The sequence below is a fragment of the Dipodomys merriami genome, unplaced genomic scaffold, assembly GCF_024711535.1.
Source record: "Dipodomys merriami isolate MVZ:Mamm:240054 unplaced genomic scaffold, mDipMer1.0.p SCAF_4, whole genome shotgun sequence".
Taxonomy (NCBI): Eukaryota; Metazoa; Chordata; class Mammalia; order Rodentia; family Heteromyidae; genus Dipodomys; species Dipodomys merriami.
Window position 1 is genome coordinate 92999614 of NW_027205603.1, and position 17668 is coordinate 93017281.

At 49.9% G+C, this 17668-nt stretch overlaps 1 long non-coding RNA gene across 2 annotated transcripts; it reads right to left on the reverse strand.

Annotated features, from left to right (window-relative positions):
- Positions 1–7809: 7809 nt before the first annotated feature.
- On the reverse strand, positions 7810–17500 carry LOC138806028 (uncharacterized). 2 transcript variants are annotated; one of them, XR_011365717.1, is made up of 3 exons: positions 17266–17500; positions 15513–15668; positions 7810–8091 (listed from the first exon to the last, which is right to left on the reverse strand). It is a non-coding gene; the product is annotated as an uncharacterized lncRNA (long non-coding RNA). The 2 variants fall into 2 exon arrangements; XR_011365718.1 differs by lacking the exon at positions 7810–8091 and adding an exon at positions 9551–11669.
- Between the last annotated feature and the right edge of the window lie 168 nt (positions 17501–17668).

Consider the following 17668-nt stretch of genomic DNA (forward strand, 5'->3'; position numbering starts at 1 on the left):
CTGACATTTAATCTTCACTGAGAGGTACTGGGTGGGTGGAAATTTAATCTGACCTTGGCATTCAGTGGAGGAGTTCTTAGGAGGTGATTAGATTTAAAGTTTTCAGGGTCAAGCTGCTTGATTAATTGCTAGGCTTTACAATGAGAGGGCAGACCACTGACAGGTACAAGGACTCCCTATCTCCTGTGGCACTTTCTGTTGCCTTGAAATTCTGCCACATGTAGCCCTTTGACTTCTACAATGGCAAATCAAAATTCAACCTCAGCCGGGCGCCGGTGGTTCATGCCTATAATCCTAGCTACTTAGGAGGCTGAGATCTGAGGATCGAGGTTCAAAGCCAGCCCTGGCAGGAAAGTCTATGATACCCTTATCTTCAATAAACCACCAGAAACCTGGAAGTGGCACTGTGGGTCAAGCAGCAGAGTGCTCGCCTTGAGCTGAAGAGCTGAGGGTCAGCGCCCAGGCCCAGAGTTCAAGCCCCACAACCAACAACAACAAAAAAAGTCCACCTCTTATCTTCATAGTTTCTCAGGTTCAGTGTTGTTGGTGGTAGTAGGTAGTAGATACTAGGGCTTTCTTGATTGCACACTGGATCCTCATCTGGGCTGACAGCCTTATGCCTCTCTTTAAAGAGCACTAATCTACTGCAGAGGAAGAACCCTCCTCCTGATGTCATTACTTCCCAAAGGCTCCACCCCCTAAAACTATCCATCCAGAATTAGATTTCAAACTGCAATTGTACAGGGAGCACAAGCAATTCATGATAAACTCATCAGAAAACTTCCCAGTAGGGCTGGGAAGGTGGCTCAGTGGTAGTGATTGCCTTGGGCCCTGGGTTCCATTCCTCAGCACCACATAAGCAGAAAAAGCCAGAGGTGGCGCTGTGGCTCAAGTGGTAGAGCACTAGCCTTGAGCTGAAGAGCTGAGGGACAGCGCCCAGGACCAGAGTTCAGGCCCCATGACTGACCAAAGAAAAGAACTCCCCAGTAGTCTGGGGATGTAGTGTAGTGGTAGAGTGCTTGTGTAGCATGGGCAAAGTCCTGGGTTTGACCCTGAGCATAGGAGAAAAAAAAAGGAAGAAAAAAAAGTACAATTCATTAATAAATAAAATGTGCCAGCACCTGCTTCCAGGCTACATCAAATCACGACTGGGGGGCTCACACACAGGACCAGTTCCCAAAGAAGCTTGATGTTGGGAGTTAGGCCAGCCATGATTTCAAAGTAGAAACCAGATGCTGGGCGCCATTGGCTCACATCTGTAAACCTATCTGTTCAGCAGGCAGAGATCTGAAGATTGAAGTTCAAAGCCTGCCCAGAAGAAAAGTCTAGGAGACTCTTATCTCCAAGGACCCACCAAAAAGTGGACCTGAGGTTCAAGTGTCCCAGTGCCAGCCTTGAGCGGCAAAAGCTAAGGAACAGCGCCTTGGCCAAGTTCAAGGACTGCACGTGCACGTGGACACACACGCGTGCAAGTCAGAGCTGTCACCCCATCACTCCGACTCCACACCTTCACTTCTGTCATCTATGGAATGGGGGTGATCACTTTCATTGGAAAAGGAGGAAGCGATTTCAGACAGTGAGCAAATCTTGTCCCGTGCTACTTGCACAGGTGACCCTGTCTTCATCTGCCTGTACTCGCAGAGGGAGTGTAAAGTGGTGGAAGGGCTCCACTGCGCCCGGAGGCCGCAGCCCAGAGGCCGCGTCGGGCCTGGCAGTGCTCTGCTGTTGTAGCAAAGGACCAGAGAAGGGTTCGTGGAGGGAGACACTGGGGTCAAGTCCTTTTCCAAAAGCCTAGTGCACCGAACCGAGGGGACGTCGTAGTGACGGCCGAGGCGCGAGCCCTGTACAACTCTGCACACCTAGCACCCGGCAGGAGCGAACACTGCAAACACAGGAAGCGCCGATCCATTCCGTGAATGAACTCGGGTGAATGAAACGCCGAGCCCGCCACTGGGGGTCTCCAACTGGCCAATCGCTGTCTCCGTGCTCACGCCGCCCTGGCCACGCCCTCTCCCTCCGCGTTGTTTCTCCCACCACCCTCCACCTCTATTCCCCCCCCCCTCCCTGCCAGCTCCGTGGAAACCCCGGAGCAATGAATCCGGGGCTGCGCCTGGCCGGGAGTGCGCATGCTCCCTGCTCGGCCGCACCAGGACTTCACGTTCCCGCGGCGCCGGGGAGGGGGGGGGGGAAGATTTGAAAGCGATTGGTTGGGGGAACGGAAGCCAGGCTCCACCTGTCCCCGCCCACCCCGGCTCAACGCCTATCACGAGCCCGGAGGCTCGCTTTTCCCGGCCCTTTCCCAGTACAGTCCCCGCCCCGGCGCTGGGGGGGGGGGACGACCCCCCCTCGACACACGGAACCTGTCGTTTACTAGGCTGAAAAAAAAAAAGACCCTGGGAGTTTCCGGAAGTGACGCTCGCGCAAGCGGAAGCAGAGAGGCCCAGAGCCTGTTGCCCTGGAAACCGAGCGACCCGCTTACGTGCGCGTGCGTCACGCCTCCTCGCCTGCCCGCGGCTGCGAGCGGCCGGGGGCGAGGGGGCCCCGCGCGGCCCGCTCTTGTGCCTTCCGTGGCTCCGCACACGCAGGTGTCGGTCCGCGGCCAGGCGGTGTGCGCACGGACTCGGGGGAACCGGGCTGCGCCTTGACCTCCCCCAGCCCGGCTGCCCTCCCCCGCCTCCCTCCCCGGCCTCCCTTCCCGCCCCCTCCTCGGCGTCCCCGCCGCCCCCCTCCCCGCCCCCCCCCACCCGCGGCTCTGCGGGGCTCTCCGCCGCCCCGCCGTGATGGCGGTTCCTCCCCGCCCAGCGGCCGCCGCGTCGGCTCTTCCCTCGTTCTCCCGAAAGCACGCGTGCAGGCCGCGCAGAACCGCAGTCCCTGGTCACTCCGTGACACGCTGTTTCCTTAGTCCAAGAATGAAATGGTGCCTTGGTTGCATAATGAAAAAGGAGTCATTTAACCGCGCAGCTCAGTGTAGAGTGCGGGCCTGGCAGGCACGAAGCCGGGGTTCGATTCCTGGGCACCACACAACAGAAAAAGCCCCACGTGGCGCTGCGGCTCACCTGGTAGAGCGCTAGGCCCAGGGGCAGCGCCCAGGCCCCGAGTTCAACCCCAGGATTGACAGAGAGAGAGGGAGAGGACGCAGTTCTTTGTTCTCAAGAAGCTTGCTCGCCAGGAGCGGTGGCTCTGTCATCCTAGCTACTCAGGAGGCTGAGATCTGAGGATCAGGGTTCAAAGCCAGGCTGGGCAGGAAAGTCCTTGAGACTCCTATCTCCAATAAACCACCAGAAAACCAGAAGTGGCGCTGTGGCAAAGCACTAGCCTTGAGCTGAAGAGCTGAGGGACAGCGCCCAGAGTTCGAGCACCAAGACAGACAAAAAAGGAAAGAAAAAAAGCTTGTCAATTTGAAGAACAATTTTTAGGTTTTGTACTTTTTAAGAGAATTGAGGCCGGAGACAGAGATTGATGCCTGTGATCCCAGCTACTCGGGAGGATGAGATCTGAGGATCCAGGTTCAAAGCCAGACAGGAAGGAAAGTCCTTGAGACTAATCTCCAATTAATCACCAAAAAGAAAAAAATCTGGAATGAGATCTGTGGCTCAAGTAATAGAGCACTAGCCTTGAGCAAAAAAAGCTCAGAGACAGTGCCAAGGCCCTGAGTTCAAGCTCCAAAGAGAAAAGGAGAGAGGAGAGGGGGATGGAAGGAGAGAGAGGAGAGTGAAAGAATTGGGAAAATCCTGACAGATTTGAAAAGCTGCAGTTTCACATTTGGCCACCAGGTGCCATAAGAAGCAAGTCACTATTCAAGAAAACAAACACCTACATCTGGGCAAAATTAGGATCTAATTGCCTCAAATTGCAACAGAAACTCAGGATTTTGTCACTGTGTCAGGGGAGTCAGGTCACTGTGTTCTGAGTAGACCTGATGGTGAGGAGGAATTCACAGGAGAGATGTAAATGAATTGGCTGCGTCCTAATTCTTGAGTTGGTTGATTTAAGAACTCATTATTGTATTACCTATGCTTTCTTACATTGTAAATCTCCTATGTTAAATATATATTAATGTAATAATGAGAAATGTTAGTTGTATACATTATGCTTTAACTCAAAATTCTACATACTTTCTGTATATCTTTTTTTTTTTTTTTTTTTTTGGTTGGTTGTGGGGCTTGAACTCTGGGCCTGGGCAGTGTCCTTCAGCTCTTCAGCTCAAGGCTAGCGCTCTACCACTTGAGCCACAACACCACTTCTGGTTTTCTGGTGGTATCACAGACTTTCCTGCCTAGGCTGGCTTTAAACTGGGACCCTGAGATCTCAGCCTCCTGAGTAGCTTAGAGTTATAGGTGTGAGCCACCAGCGCCTGACCTTTCTGTGTATTTTAACTATTCCAGAAAAAATTTTTATTATCAAAGTTGTACAAGAGGGATTCATTCTGAGATTTCCACACTTGTATGCAATGAGGTGAGTCAAACTCACCTCTCCTCCATCTCTCTCTCTCTGTCCACCTCGCCCATCCTAAAACAATTTCAAAAGGTTTAGTTTTACATATACACATAATATACATCCTCAATCATTCTCTCCATTGTCCATTACCCCTCCCCCTACCACCTCCCAACAAAAAGTTTTATTCTTCTGTCACTTTTTAGTGTCTATTGATTGTACAAAGGGTTTTCAAGTTGACACTTCATTATGTTTTAGTCATATTACTCCCTATATTGCTCTTTTCTTCCATACCCTTACTCCTTAATGTTCAATGGCTTTCTGTGACTTACCTTATCCTATCTTTATTTATAATGTATTCCATAGTATTTGTTCTGTCTCTCCTCTTGATTCCTTCAATTAGACCCATCATTACCATCACATTGTACACACACAGATATACATATACAGATATAAATATGTGTGTGTGTGCGCGTGTGCATGCATGCACTCCAGTCCTGGGACAGGCATGAGCCACTGGTGCCTGGATAAAGTGATATTTTTATTTTTTGGGGGGTCCGATCGTGGGGCCTGAACTCTGGGCCTGGGTGCTGTCCCTCAGCCCTTCAGCTCAAGGCTAGCACTTTACCACTTGAGCCACAGCGCCACTTCTGGCTTTTTTTTTTTTTTCTGCTTATGTGGTGCTGAGGAATCAAACTCAGGGCCTCGTGCATGCAAGGCAAGCGCTCTACCACTGAGCCACCTTCCCAGCCCTAATGTGATATTTTAAAAGAACAAATTGAAGCCATATGTTTGGTATCTGTTTACTCAAGAGGTTTATCCACATTATTCAAGTAGATTATTTCATGTAGGGTGTGTGTGTGTGTGTGTGTGTGATTTCTTGTCATTCCCTTTTTCTCAAAAGCATGCAACTAGGATTCCAAAGCTAGTAGTGGCTCAAGACTGAAATCCTAACTCTCAGGAGACTGAGATCTGAGGATCATGGTTCAAAGCCAGCCCAGGAAGGAAAGTCCATGAGACTCTTATCTCCAATTAACCACCAAAAAGCTGGAAGTAGAGCTGTGGTTCAAGTGGCAGAACACCAGCCCTGAGTGAAAAAAGCAAAAGGAGGGTTGGGAAGGTTGGTAGAGTGCTTGCCTTGCATGCATGAGGCCCTGGGTTCGATTCCTCAGCACCACATAAGCAGAAAAAGCCGGAAGTGGTGCTGTAGTTCAAGTAGTAGAGTGCTAGCCTTGAGCTGAAGAGTTGAGGGACAGCGCCCAGGCCCAGAGTTCAGGCCCCACAACTGGCACACACACACACACACAAAAGCAAAAGGACAGTTACCAGGCCCTGAGTTCAAGCCCCAGGACCAGCATCAAAAAGGGGGAGAGAGGCAATGTGAATGTTGTCCACCAAACACGCAGCAGGACTTGTGATGCTCCTGCCAGACACATATAACTTGTCCCTCCACTTAAGGAAACTACAGACAAAACTAAAGGGAGACAGTCTACAAACCATTTGGCCTATGATCCTCTTAAGAATCAAAGTATGAAAGTCAAAGATAGGCTGAGTCATGATTCCAGATTAAATAAGATGGAGACATAAGGGGCTGGGAAGGTGGCTCAGTGGTAGAGTGCTTGCCTTGCATGCATGAGGCCCTGGGCTTGATTTCTCAGCACCACATAAGCAGAAAAAGCCAAAAGTGGTGCTGTGATTCAAGTGGTAGAGCACTAGCCTTGAGCTGAAGTGCTAAGGGACAGCGCCCAGGTCCAGAGTTCAAGCCCCACGACCGACAAAAAAAAAAGTATATACTACCCCTCTACACACACACACACACACACAAATTGGAATAATTAATGAAAGTGAAACAGAACATGAATACCTCATGCTAGTAGCCTATCAGTGTCAATGTCTGCTTGTGAGGGCACCTGGTGGCTCTATAGGAGAATATCCTTGTTTGTGGAAAACACACTAAACTCTTCAAGCTAACAATGGGGTGTCAGGACAGCCACTTACTGTAAGATATTCAGGAAAATAAGTTTAGCCAGGTGCCAATGGCTCACACCTGTAATCCAAGCTACTCAGGAGGCCAAGATCTGAGGATCATGATCCAAAGCCAGCCTGGGCAGGAAAGTCTGTGATATTCTTATCTCCAACTAACCACAGAAAACCAGAGTGGTGCTATGGCTCAATTGGTAGAACACTCGCCTTAAGCTGAAGAGCTGAGGAACAGTGCCCAGGCCCAGAGTTCAAGCCCCATGACCAACAACAACAGCAAAAAAGTATCACTAGCCAGGCACCAGTGACTCGTGACTGTAATCCTAGCTACCCAGAAGGCTGAGATCTCAGCATCACAGTTTGAAGCCCCCCTGAGCAGAAAAGTCTGAGAAACTCGATCTCCAATTAACCAGCAAAAAAGCTGTACTGGAGGCATGGTTCAAGTGGTAGAGCACCAGCTGTGAGCAAAAAAGCCAAGTGAGAATACATGGTTCAAGTTCCAGTACTGGCATTAAGAAAAATAAGTAAATAAACATTTAAAAGAACCTCTAGAAAGTGCCTTCCCCATGCTCCACTCCAGTGGCTATTAGGACATGTGGCCTCTGTTTTGTGCCTGTGAAATAAGTGTCTCTGGGAGCCCCATCCAGTACAGAGCCATGCTTCCTGCTTTTAGCCCCTCTGATCTGACCACTGAGGTTATTTAAATACAGTGTGGTGACGAATGCCTTTCATGCTAGCATTTGGAAGGCAGGAGCAGAAGATTGTGAATTTGAGGCCAGTATAGGCTACAGTGAGCTACAAACACGTAACGCAATATAGGAATTTCAATAAACACGTTTTAGAAACTTGAGGCTAGGGTAGAGCTCAGTTGTCCAGCTCTTACCTAGCACAGGAGGTCCTGGATTCCATCCCTAGTACTGCAAAAGACAGAACAAAGGCCTTCATGGGTCGGCGTTCCAAGGAAAGTGCAACAAGAGCCTGGGGCAGACTATAGCCAGATTCTGTGAGCCCACCCTCCACCTGGCCTCCACGCCAGCCTCCATTCTAGCAAGAATCTGCTCTCAGTCAAACCAGAAGCCCTTCCCCTACAGAGTGACCCCCGCCTGCCAGTTCAGTTGGATTAACAAGCACCCCCCACCCACTGTCTCCAATTAGTGACCTTCCTTGCGGCCACCACACCCCCATCCCTGTGTCTTGCTGGACCCAGTTATTGCAACAGTCTTGGTTCTTATCACAACAGTTTTGTTTTTTTTTTTTTGCTTATGTGGTGCTGAGGAATCGAACCCAGGGCCTCATGCATGCAAGGCAAGCGCTCTACCACTGAGCCACCTTCCCAGCCCCTCACAACCATCTTGAATAACATCTTCTTTTGTTGTTGTTGTTGTTGTTGTTGCTGTTTTTTAAAATTTTTTATTGTAAAGATACTATACAGAGGGTTACAGTTACATGAGCAAGGTAATGAGTACACTTCCTATTGAGCATTGTTACCCCCTCCATTGTTTTCCCCAAATAACATCTTCTTGTCATTGTTTGTCTTGTCAGTCTTGGGGCTTGAACTCTGGGCCTTGAAGCTGTCCCTCAGCCCTTCAGTTCAAGGCAGTAGCATTGGACTCTCATGGACTTTCCTGCCCGGGCTGGCTTTGAACTGTGATCCTCAGATCTCATCCTCCTGAGTAGCTGGAATGACAGGTATAAGCCACCAGTAACCGGTTCCTCCTGTTATTCTAAGAAGAGCTCCCATGTTGAGGAAGTCCATGTCTCTCTGACTATATGATAGCCTTCACTTCACAAAGAAACTCACGATAGCCACAAAAATCTACTGTCTTTTTTTTTTTTTTGTCGGTCGTGGGGCTTGAACTCTGGGCCTGAGCCCTGTCCCTCAGCTCTTCAGCTCAAGGCAAGCACTCTACCACTTGAGCCACAGCGCCACTTCCAGTTTTCAAGTGGTTTATTGGAGATAAGAGTCTCATGGACTTTCCTGCCCAGGCTCACTTTGAACCACGATCCTCAGATCTCAGCCTCCTGAGTAGCTAGGATTATAGGTGTGAGCCACTGGCACCCGGCAACAAAAACTTTTAAAACAAATTATTAGTGACTAGATTAATCACTCAAATATAGAGATAAGGCTAACAAATTCCCATAAAAATTCTCTAAATTTCTCATAAATTATGCAAAACTACTCTATAATTCCTCATGAAATTCACCATATTTAATGATTTTGCCTCACTGTCCCTCCAATTCTTCTAAGTATTTTAAAACAAATTCCCACATCATGTCATTTTACCACCACATAATTATAGTATAAAATTTATAATTTAGGGGGCTGGGAAGGTGGCTCAGTGGTAGAGCGCTTGCCTTGCATGCATGAGGCCCTGAGTTCGATTCCTCAGCACCACATAACCAGAAAAAAAAAAAAGCCAGAAGTGGTGATGTGGCTCAAGTGGTAGAGCGCTAACCTTGAGCTGAAGAGCTGCGGTACAGCGTCCCGGCCCAGAGTTCAGGCCCAGGACTGGACCAAAAAAAAAAAATTTTTTTTATAATTTACATACAAGTATCACAAAATATGCACAATTTTATATACAACTGCAAATCTAATTGCATCTAACACGTTGTGCCTATTTATTGTATCAAATTGTATCTAATAAATTATTACTATCCTTGTAGTAAAAAAAAGGTTACTAAATCCAGAGGCTGAATGGAGATGGTGAATAGGGTGCACATACTCAATATGTGCTTGTGAAAACGAAACAATGAAACTTGTTGAAACTATGTTGAAGTGAGTAGGAAGGAGTGAAGGAGGGGGTGATGTTGGCTACCTTGTAACGAAACCCCATAGTTCAACTAATGCACCAAAAAAATGTATTGAAAATGTCACTAAACTGGACACTAGCTGGACACAAGCCTGTAATCCTAGCTACTCAGGATGCTGAGATTTGAGGATCATGGTTCAAAGCCAGCCTAGGCAGGAAACTTCATGAGGCTCTTATCTTTAATAAACCACCAGAAAATAGCAAGTGGCACTGTGCCTTAAAGGGATAGAGCCCTAGACTTGTACATAAAAGCTTAGGGACAGCGCCCAGGCCCTGAATTCAAGGCCCAGGACTGACCGACCCTCCCCCACCCCCATCCCCCAAGAAAGAATTAATGTTCTTAACATTGCACCCTGCAAAAACTAACATGAGGGATAGCTCTCTTTTATTCAGTAACTAAAAGGCCATAACATAATTTTAAAAGACATCTATTAAAGGGGAAACAAGAGAAGGGAGAGCTTGGGTCCAGCAGGAGCTAAAGTGATACCTGTTTCATTAAGGGATTTGGTGTGAGGTGAGCAGCTTTGTTCCACCACCTGCTCCCTCCACTGTCCTGATGGTTAATATCAACTGTCAACTTGAAAAACACCCAGATTAGTAAAGCACTCTGACTTTAAACAGATTGAGGCTAGACAGATTCCCAACATGCTGGCACCAGGAACAAATGATGAAAGGGAGGCAAGGCCTAGTAGCAGGAAGTTAGTTGGGTGAAGGGGCGGAGTCACACAGGAGGCAGAGGATTTCTGTCTGAGGCAGTTCCTGACCAAAACAACAACAGCTAGACCCTACCAAAAACAGAAGACTACTCAAAAAGGGCCAAGGACGGGAATTTGGCTTCATCTCTGTAAGTAGAAAAAAGCCAAGATGGGGCTGGGAAGGTGGCTCAGTGGCAGAACGCTTGCCTTGCATGCCTAAGGCCCTGGGTTCAATTCCTCAGCACCACATAAGCAAAAAGAAAAAAGGCGGAAGTGGCGCTGTGGCTCAAGTGGTAGAGTTCTACCCTTGAGCTGAAGAGATGAGGGACAGCATCCAAGCCCAGAGTTCAGGCCCCACGACTGGACACCCCCCCCCCAAAAAAAAGCCAAGTTTCCTATCAGTGCTGGGAAAACTCAAAAACTTGTACATTCATTCATACAACGCAATGCTACTTACTGAAGAGCTCATGCAACAACATGGACCTAACCCACCCAATGCTGAGCCAAAGCAGGAAAGTGGAGTTCATGAGACCTGGCTCCACTTACATAGAGTACTGGAACAGACAACTAATCTAAGGTGCAAAAGACCAGACACAGACCCTCACAGATGTCCTCTTCCTCCCTTGACATGCAGCAGCCCACAGCAGCCCATCTTCTTTCTCTAGGCCCGGAGTATTTTTTTTTTTTTTTTTTGGTCAGTTATGGGGCTTGAATTTAGGGCCTGAGCACTGTCAGTGAGCTGCTTTTTAGCACTCTACTACTTTGAGTCACAGCACTACTTCTGGTTTTCTGGTGGTTAATTGGAGATAAGAATCTCACAGCTGATTTTGGGCTGAGAGCCTCAGATCTCCATCTCCCCAGTAGCTAGGATTACAGGCTGAGCCATCAGCACCCAGCTTTTTTTTTTTTAAGCTAGTACTGAGTCTTGAACTCGGGCCTGGGTGCTCTCCCTTAGCTTTTTTGCTCAAAGCTGGTGATCTACCCCTGGTGCCACAGCTCTACCCCAAGCTTGTGGTGGTTACTTGGACTCTCCTGCCCAGCTGGCTTTGAACCATAATCCTCAGATCCCAGCCTCCTCAATAGCTAGGATGGGAGCCGTGGGCACCCAGCAAGAAGCCTTGCAGTCTTTTAGAGATTATGAAGACAAGCAATAAAACAAAGAATGCTGGTATAATTTGTCAATCTGTAACTTCTTGTTGTAGACTGTTGCATCCTTCCCCCAATACCTCATACCCAGTACCTCAGGGCATGTCAGACAGAGCCTTTGAAGAGGAGAGTGTGTCAAAATGAAGCCATTAGAGAAGCAATATGCCTGGTGGCATAGAAGAGACACAGATGTGTACAGAGGTCAGGGACACAGGGATGGCCACTGGGGACATGAGGAAAGACTACTACAAGCAGTGAGAGTGGCTAAGGAAGAAGCTACCTGCTGGTCCCTCCCTCTCACCTTCAACCACCCCACGTTACACAGTGCGCCTCTGTTGTGAGGCCACCATCTTGGCTTTGGCAGCCCTCGTAAACCATGTGTGTGCGCTGAACACTACCAACCACCTTCCAAGTGTAGATGGCTTCCCTCCAAGATGTAGAGATGTAACCCGCTATCCCCCAAAGCTGCTGACACCCCAATCCCTAGGGACCGAGACTCTAACCCTCGCCGGCAGAAGGGACTTTACAGAGATGACTAAATCCAAGATTTCCAGCTAGATGATCGCTCACCAGCCCCGAGGGCCCAGCATCAGCACAAGGGTCCCTAGAAATGGGAGACAGAAGAGTCAGAGAAGTGAGGCCAGCTGTGGGTGCAGCTCAGTCACAAATAGCGCACTTGCCTAGCAACCTAACGCCCAGGGTTGTACCCTAGCATTGCAAACTAGAGCGCACGCGTGCGTGCGCACACACACACACACACACACACACCCCAAAAGCAGAGGCCACACACTCACACACTGCTGGTTACGAAGGAGGAAGAGGAGCACAGGAAATGAAGACAGAGCCTCTGGAAGCTGGAAAGAGTGAACTGCATTACCCTACAGCTTCCAGAAAGAACAGCATCTACATAAACCATATTTGGGGCTTTTGACACCACATTTTTCCCCCCAATCCTGGGGCTTGAACTCAGGCCTGGGCGCTGTCCCTGAACCTCTCTGTACTCAAGGCTACCACTCTATCACTTGAGCCACAGCAGCACTTCCAGCTTTTTCTGTTTATGAGGTACTGAGGAATCGAATCCAGGGTTTCATGTATGCTAGGCAAGCACTCTACCACTAAGCCACATTCTCAGCCCCATCTTAGATTTTAAGATAACTAAATTTGTACTGTTTAGGCAACCAAGATCATGGTTATATGTTACAGCAGCAAAGAACACCGATATGACAAGCATCTCACAGTAAGTAGAGAGTCAGGGTTTAAGCAGGGTCTGACAGACCCAAGTCTACCACCTCTTTCTCCCTGATGCCCCTCTGCCTGCAGCAGCATCTCTGTATTCCAGGGCTAGTGCAGACCTCTGAGATCTGTAGCTACCTGGACCAAACCTGCTCAGGGCTGTGGCCACTTACAAAGCAGTTTCCCCAGGGAGGTGCTCACTCTGCCTGGGGCCCTCGGTCCTTGCTTACACCACAGTGAGCCTAGACAGATGCTGCTATCCTTCAACCTGCTGGATTTGCACACCCAACAGGGCTGCAGCTCCAGCCCCTCCGGCACCAGGCCAGCAATTCATGTCCTGATGTTGGACACCAGCCCCTGGGACCTGTCCTCAGTGCTGCTTCTAATCAAAGTGAGTGATGTCAGCCCTGGCTGGGCACAGTGTGTATACCTGGGATAAATTTCCTTTAAGAGAGACATGTCTGAGCCAGAGTTGGGACAGAGTGGGCCAGCACTTGGCTTTTTTTTAAAGCAGATATATGCATTTGTGAGGAGAGCTTGGTCTGGGCATGAAGCCAGTGAGCTTGACCTCCTGTGTGCCCCACTTTCTCACCCATGATCCAGACAGAGGCGTGAGGCCATGTCCCGGCCCACCGACCTGGGCTCCAAGCACATTTGTGTCAGGACAGCTTCAAGGATGCAGGGAGGACTGAAAAGCCCAGGCAGGAAGCAGGAAGACATTCATCTGCTGCTGCTGCCATCCCAAAGGACTGCAAACCTAGAGGCTTTGACAGCCCAAAGTGCCCTTTGCTCATGTCACAAGTACCAGACCTTGGTGATGTGCAGGTGGCAGTGTGGACCTAACTCAGTGCCAAATGGTGAGTCAGAGCTGGGCTACAAAAGCACGTCTGGTAGGTGAGAGCTGAGCTGCTGCCTTCCAGTGCTGGCCTCTGCCCTTTGTGGGCCTCGGGCATTACCTTCCTTGGACCTCAATTTCTAGAGCTATCAGACAGAGCTATGACAGTCAGGGTTAGAGGAGTTGGGTCAGCACTTGCTCAGCACAGGACCCACTAGCCAGTCCATTGTTTCTCTCTTATTTTGCTGTTGCAAAGAGCCACAGAGGGGGCTGGGAAGGTGGCTCAGTGGTAGAGCGCTTGTCTTGCATGCCTGAGGCCCTGGGTTTGATTCCTCAGCACCACATAAGCAAAAAGAAAAAAGCCAGAAGTGGTGCTGTGGCTCAAGTGGCAGAGCGCTAGCCTTGAGATGAAGAGCTGAGGGACAGCGCCCAGGCCCAGAGTTCAGACCCCATGACCGGAACCCCCCCCCCAAAAAAAAAAAAGAGCCACAGAGGGCTGGCGTGAATGCTAGCGGTCCACCCAGCAGGTGTGACCAGCAAGCTCCTGCAGTTTTCCGAGCCTCCTTTTTCCAAGTACAGAAGGAGAGGTAAGGCTGACTACAGGAGAAGCTACATTCTGTCCAAGACAAGCCTGGCACAGAGCCTGGCACAAAATAGGGATTCTCCTCTGACTGGACCATCTCCCCGTCCTGAGCCAGGTCAGTCCTACCCTGTCCCATGCAAAGTGACTTGGTACATATCCCCCAGGATCCTACTCCCAGCACGGATTCTGACCCATGCCATTGCTCAAACACCTCCCACACCAGCCTCTGCAGTGATTTCCCTAGGGCATGCGAGGTCTGACTGACTGTGGGAGGGGGTCTGGAGGGCACAGCATTCTCCACCCAGGGGGCCACCTCCTGAGACATCAGCACAGGACTCACGTGGGGACTGGCAGGAGTGGCCTGCCCTTCCCACTGACAGATGCCAACAAATTACAGTTAAAGATTCTTGGCTTCAGCTGGGCGCCAGTGGCTCACGCCTGTCATCCTAGCTACTCAGGAGGCTGAGATCTGAGGATCGTGGTTCAAAGCCAGCCAGAGCAGAAACATCAGTGAGACTCTTATCTCCAATAAACCACTCAGAAATAAACCACAGCACCAGGAGTGGTGCTGTGGTTCAAGCAGTAGAGCGCTCACCTTGAGCTAAAGAGCACAGGGACAGCGCCCAGGCCCAGAGTTCAAGCCCCACAACTGACAAAAAAAAAGAAGATTCTTGGCTTCATTACAGCCTCCAGTTGTCTCCATCTTGGTTCTCGGGACCCCTCTCTGCCCAGTCCTAACCCAACAGCACATAAAAAAGGTTGTAAACTCAATTTGTGTGGCAGAGATGTACCACAGAGGATCAAAGGTAAGTCTAACCTGAAGCTCTATCTGCTTAGAGGTCCCTCTGGGCTTGACTGACCTGACCTTTTACTTTCTGAAGTCTTCCCAAAGCAATGAGAAGCGAGGCCATCCACTGGGCTGGTGCTCGCCATTTGCATTGGGACGGCCACTGTGGCTGCCTGGCCATCAGGGGACAGCACATTGGACAGCTGTCACTTCACCAGGGTATATGTTATTGAGGCTGTCTCAAAGTATCAGTACATCCATCTGATAACCAGATTCAGATTCTCATTGTCTGTTTGTTTCCTAAAACCCTTCCAGCGACCAAGTACAGGCATTGTAATGTGTAATCTAGAGGCAGAAACCTCCCCTAGACTTTTCACACAGAGGGACTTAATAGCAAGAACGGTTTTCAATGTCACTGGCAGAGCTGGAGTGCCAAGGGGGAAGGGGGGGAACTCTGAGCACCGCTCAGGAGGCTGCCGAGTGGTCTTCTGCAACAGCTGAAACCGAGGCAGACAAGCCACTTCCCGGCCCTGCAACCCTCACCAGTATGCTCTGCCCAGGCACTGGTGCCGCTGGTCAGCACTGGACCACCAGGCTGACTTCTGAGCTGCTTTTCCTTTAGAACTCTTAATGTTCTTCCGCTGTTCTCAGGACAAAAGCTAAACTTCTTACCCACCTGCATGAGCTGACCACACCTGGATTTCACAGCACTCGCACCTTTGAGCTCCAGTAACACCAGCCTTTCTAGCTCCTCAAATTGCTTCAGCCCTCTTCCTCCGTGGATGTCCTTATTCAGGAAGCTCGCCTCATGCTAACACATAGCTCAGCAGTACAGTGTTTGCCTGGTATTCATTCCCCTGGTCAAATCCCAGGTTGATGTGGGGCAGGAGACACGCATCTTGTCTCAGCCTTTTTGCATGGCCAGCTCCTTTGGTGTCTACAGATCTGAGCAGAGGGCACTTCTCAGAGCCTATCTCCAGCACAGTTTTGTGGTCCTCATCGCACTTACCTGTGGAAATGCTGGTATTTATTTTTCAACCTGCCATAGGCCTGAAAGGTCTGTGGAGATGGGAACATGGCTGTCTGGCTCACTGGCTGTACTTTTGGGCCTTGCAGGGCCTAACATGACACAGGATGCCAGGTCTGCATCCACACATTCAGCAACCTGACAGAAGACATTCAGAAAATAATTAATTTCATCCGTACTGAGAGAACATGTACAGACCTTTGATTTTCTTGTTATGATTTCCTAAGCAATACAGTATACTATTTACAGGGCATCCCCATTGCATGTGGTATGATGAGTTACCCTAGTGATGATTTAAAGAACGATATACAGGAGAACGTGCATAGGTTCTATGCAAACATTACTTTTTTATGTAGAGGGCTTGGGCACATGCACATTGCAGTTTGTTTGTTTGTGGAAGATCCTGGAATCAGTCCCCAGGGGGATACTGAGGGACAACTGTACTTTGTGCTCATTTATTTGGGCTACAACCAAGGCTGCAGTGGTTGAGAAGACACTGAAACTTAACATGCTTCCACCCAAATCCCTGTGTGACTTGCCCCTCCCCAGGGCTGCCAATTCAGCACATAAAAATCATCTTTCTCACCTCTCCTCTTCATATTATCAAGTTCTCTGGACTCTGCTTCGAATTATATCCCAAGACATACCACCTCCCCTGATTCTTGAAAAAGTTCTATCTGACCACTCTACTTTTCCATAGGCTTCAACTCGGGAAAGAGTTGTAGTTTTAAGGACTGACCTGATTTGGTCCCTACCTTCTGCAGTTCTGAGTTCCCACCGTCTTGGCACACTGGCCTCACTCTTACCATTGCTTGCAGTTGTGATCACCTTCTACCTGGTCTTTCTGAGTCTGCCCTTATGCTGCCCAATCCACTCCACTCCACTCCAACCCCACCTGACTCACAGTAAGCAGTAAGAGGAAGGAATCTTTTCCTTAAGCTTTTTTTTTTTTTCTTCAGATTTTTATTATTAGCATACGTTAGTTGTACAAAGGAGAATTCATTGTGGCATTTCTATCCATGCATTCAATGTATGCCCATTAAACGCACATATCATTCTCCCTTGTCCTTCTCGCTTCTTAAATTTAACTGTTTTCAATGTTGTATTTTCATATGAACATATAGCGAATTTCAACCATGTTCACCCTCCTCATTCACTCTCCCTTCCCATTGATAGTACCCCACAACACAGCCTGTTTTTCAATTCCGTTATTCTATTGTTTAAACAAGTTTCACCATGGCATTTCCTACATGCACATATTTCAATCAGAAAAGTCCCAGGAGAGACACGTGTGTGTGTGTGTGTGTGTGTGTGTGTGTGTGTGTGTGTGTGTGTGTGTGTGTGTGTGTGTGTGTGTGTGTGACAGTATTGGGGTGTGAACTCAGGGCCTCGTGCTCGTGCTTAGTGTTTTCACTCAAGGCTCTACCACACGAGCCAGAGCTCGTGCCACAGACGTTTCTACCAGGGATGGCTTTGAACCATGAGCTCTGGAGAGACTTCACCTTCCCGACTGGCAAGCATCACAGGGTGAGCCACCAGGGCTGGCTTCCAGGGTATCTTCTACAAGTAAGGCCCGGCCCGCCACTTCTCCTCCTCAACAGCTTCCCGCTCCCCGCGGCCCGGCTCCTCCCGGGGGTCGCTGGGCTCCCCGGGAGGCGTCCAGCAGGCCGGGCGCCCACACCGGTCAGGGCCCCCCCCTCCCCTTCCTCTCTCTTCCCACGGGGGTTCTCATCACCATGGCAGCGTGGCATCTGCTCCCCTCGAGAGCCTCGTTTCCATCTCTTCGCTTTTCTCTTTTCTGAGACCGGGTGTCGCCATGGAACCCCACCGCCTGGCTCAAACCCAGCCTCGCCAGCTTGAGGGCTGCAAGCGGCACGCCGGGCATCAGTCTTTACGTCTGGGGTTGGACACTCTGCCTCCCGGTCGGCCCGAGCCCCACCACAGCCCCCGGATAACTGCACAGGCGCACCCCCCGGCAGCTCGCCCCGCGCGGGGACACCCTGCCTGGCGGCGTTCCCAGTCCCACAAGCCAGGCGCACTCGGCGCTCACGGCGCCTGCGCAGGAGAAAGCCCCGCCCCGCCCCGCCGCCAGCCGGACTCCCACGCTCTGCGCAACCGGGAGGGGCGGGCGCCGGGAC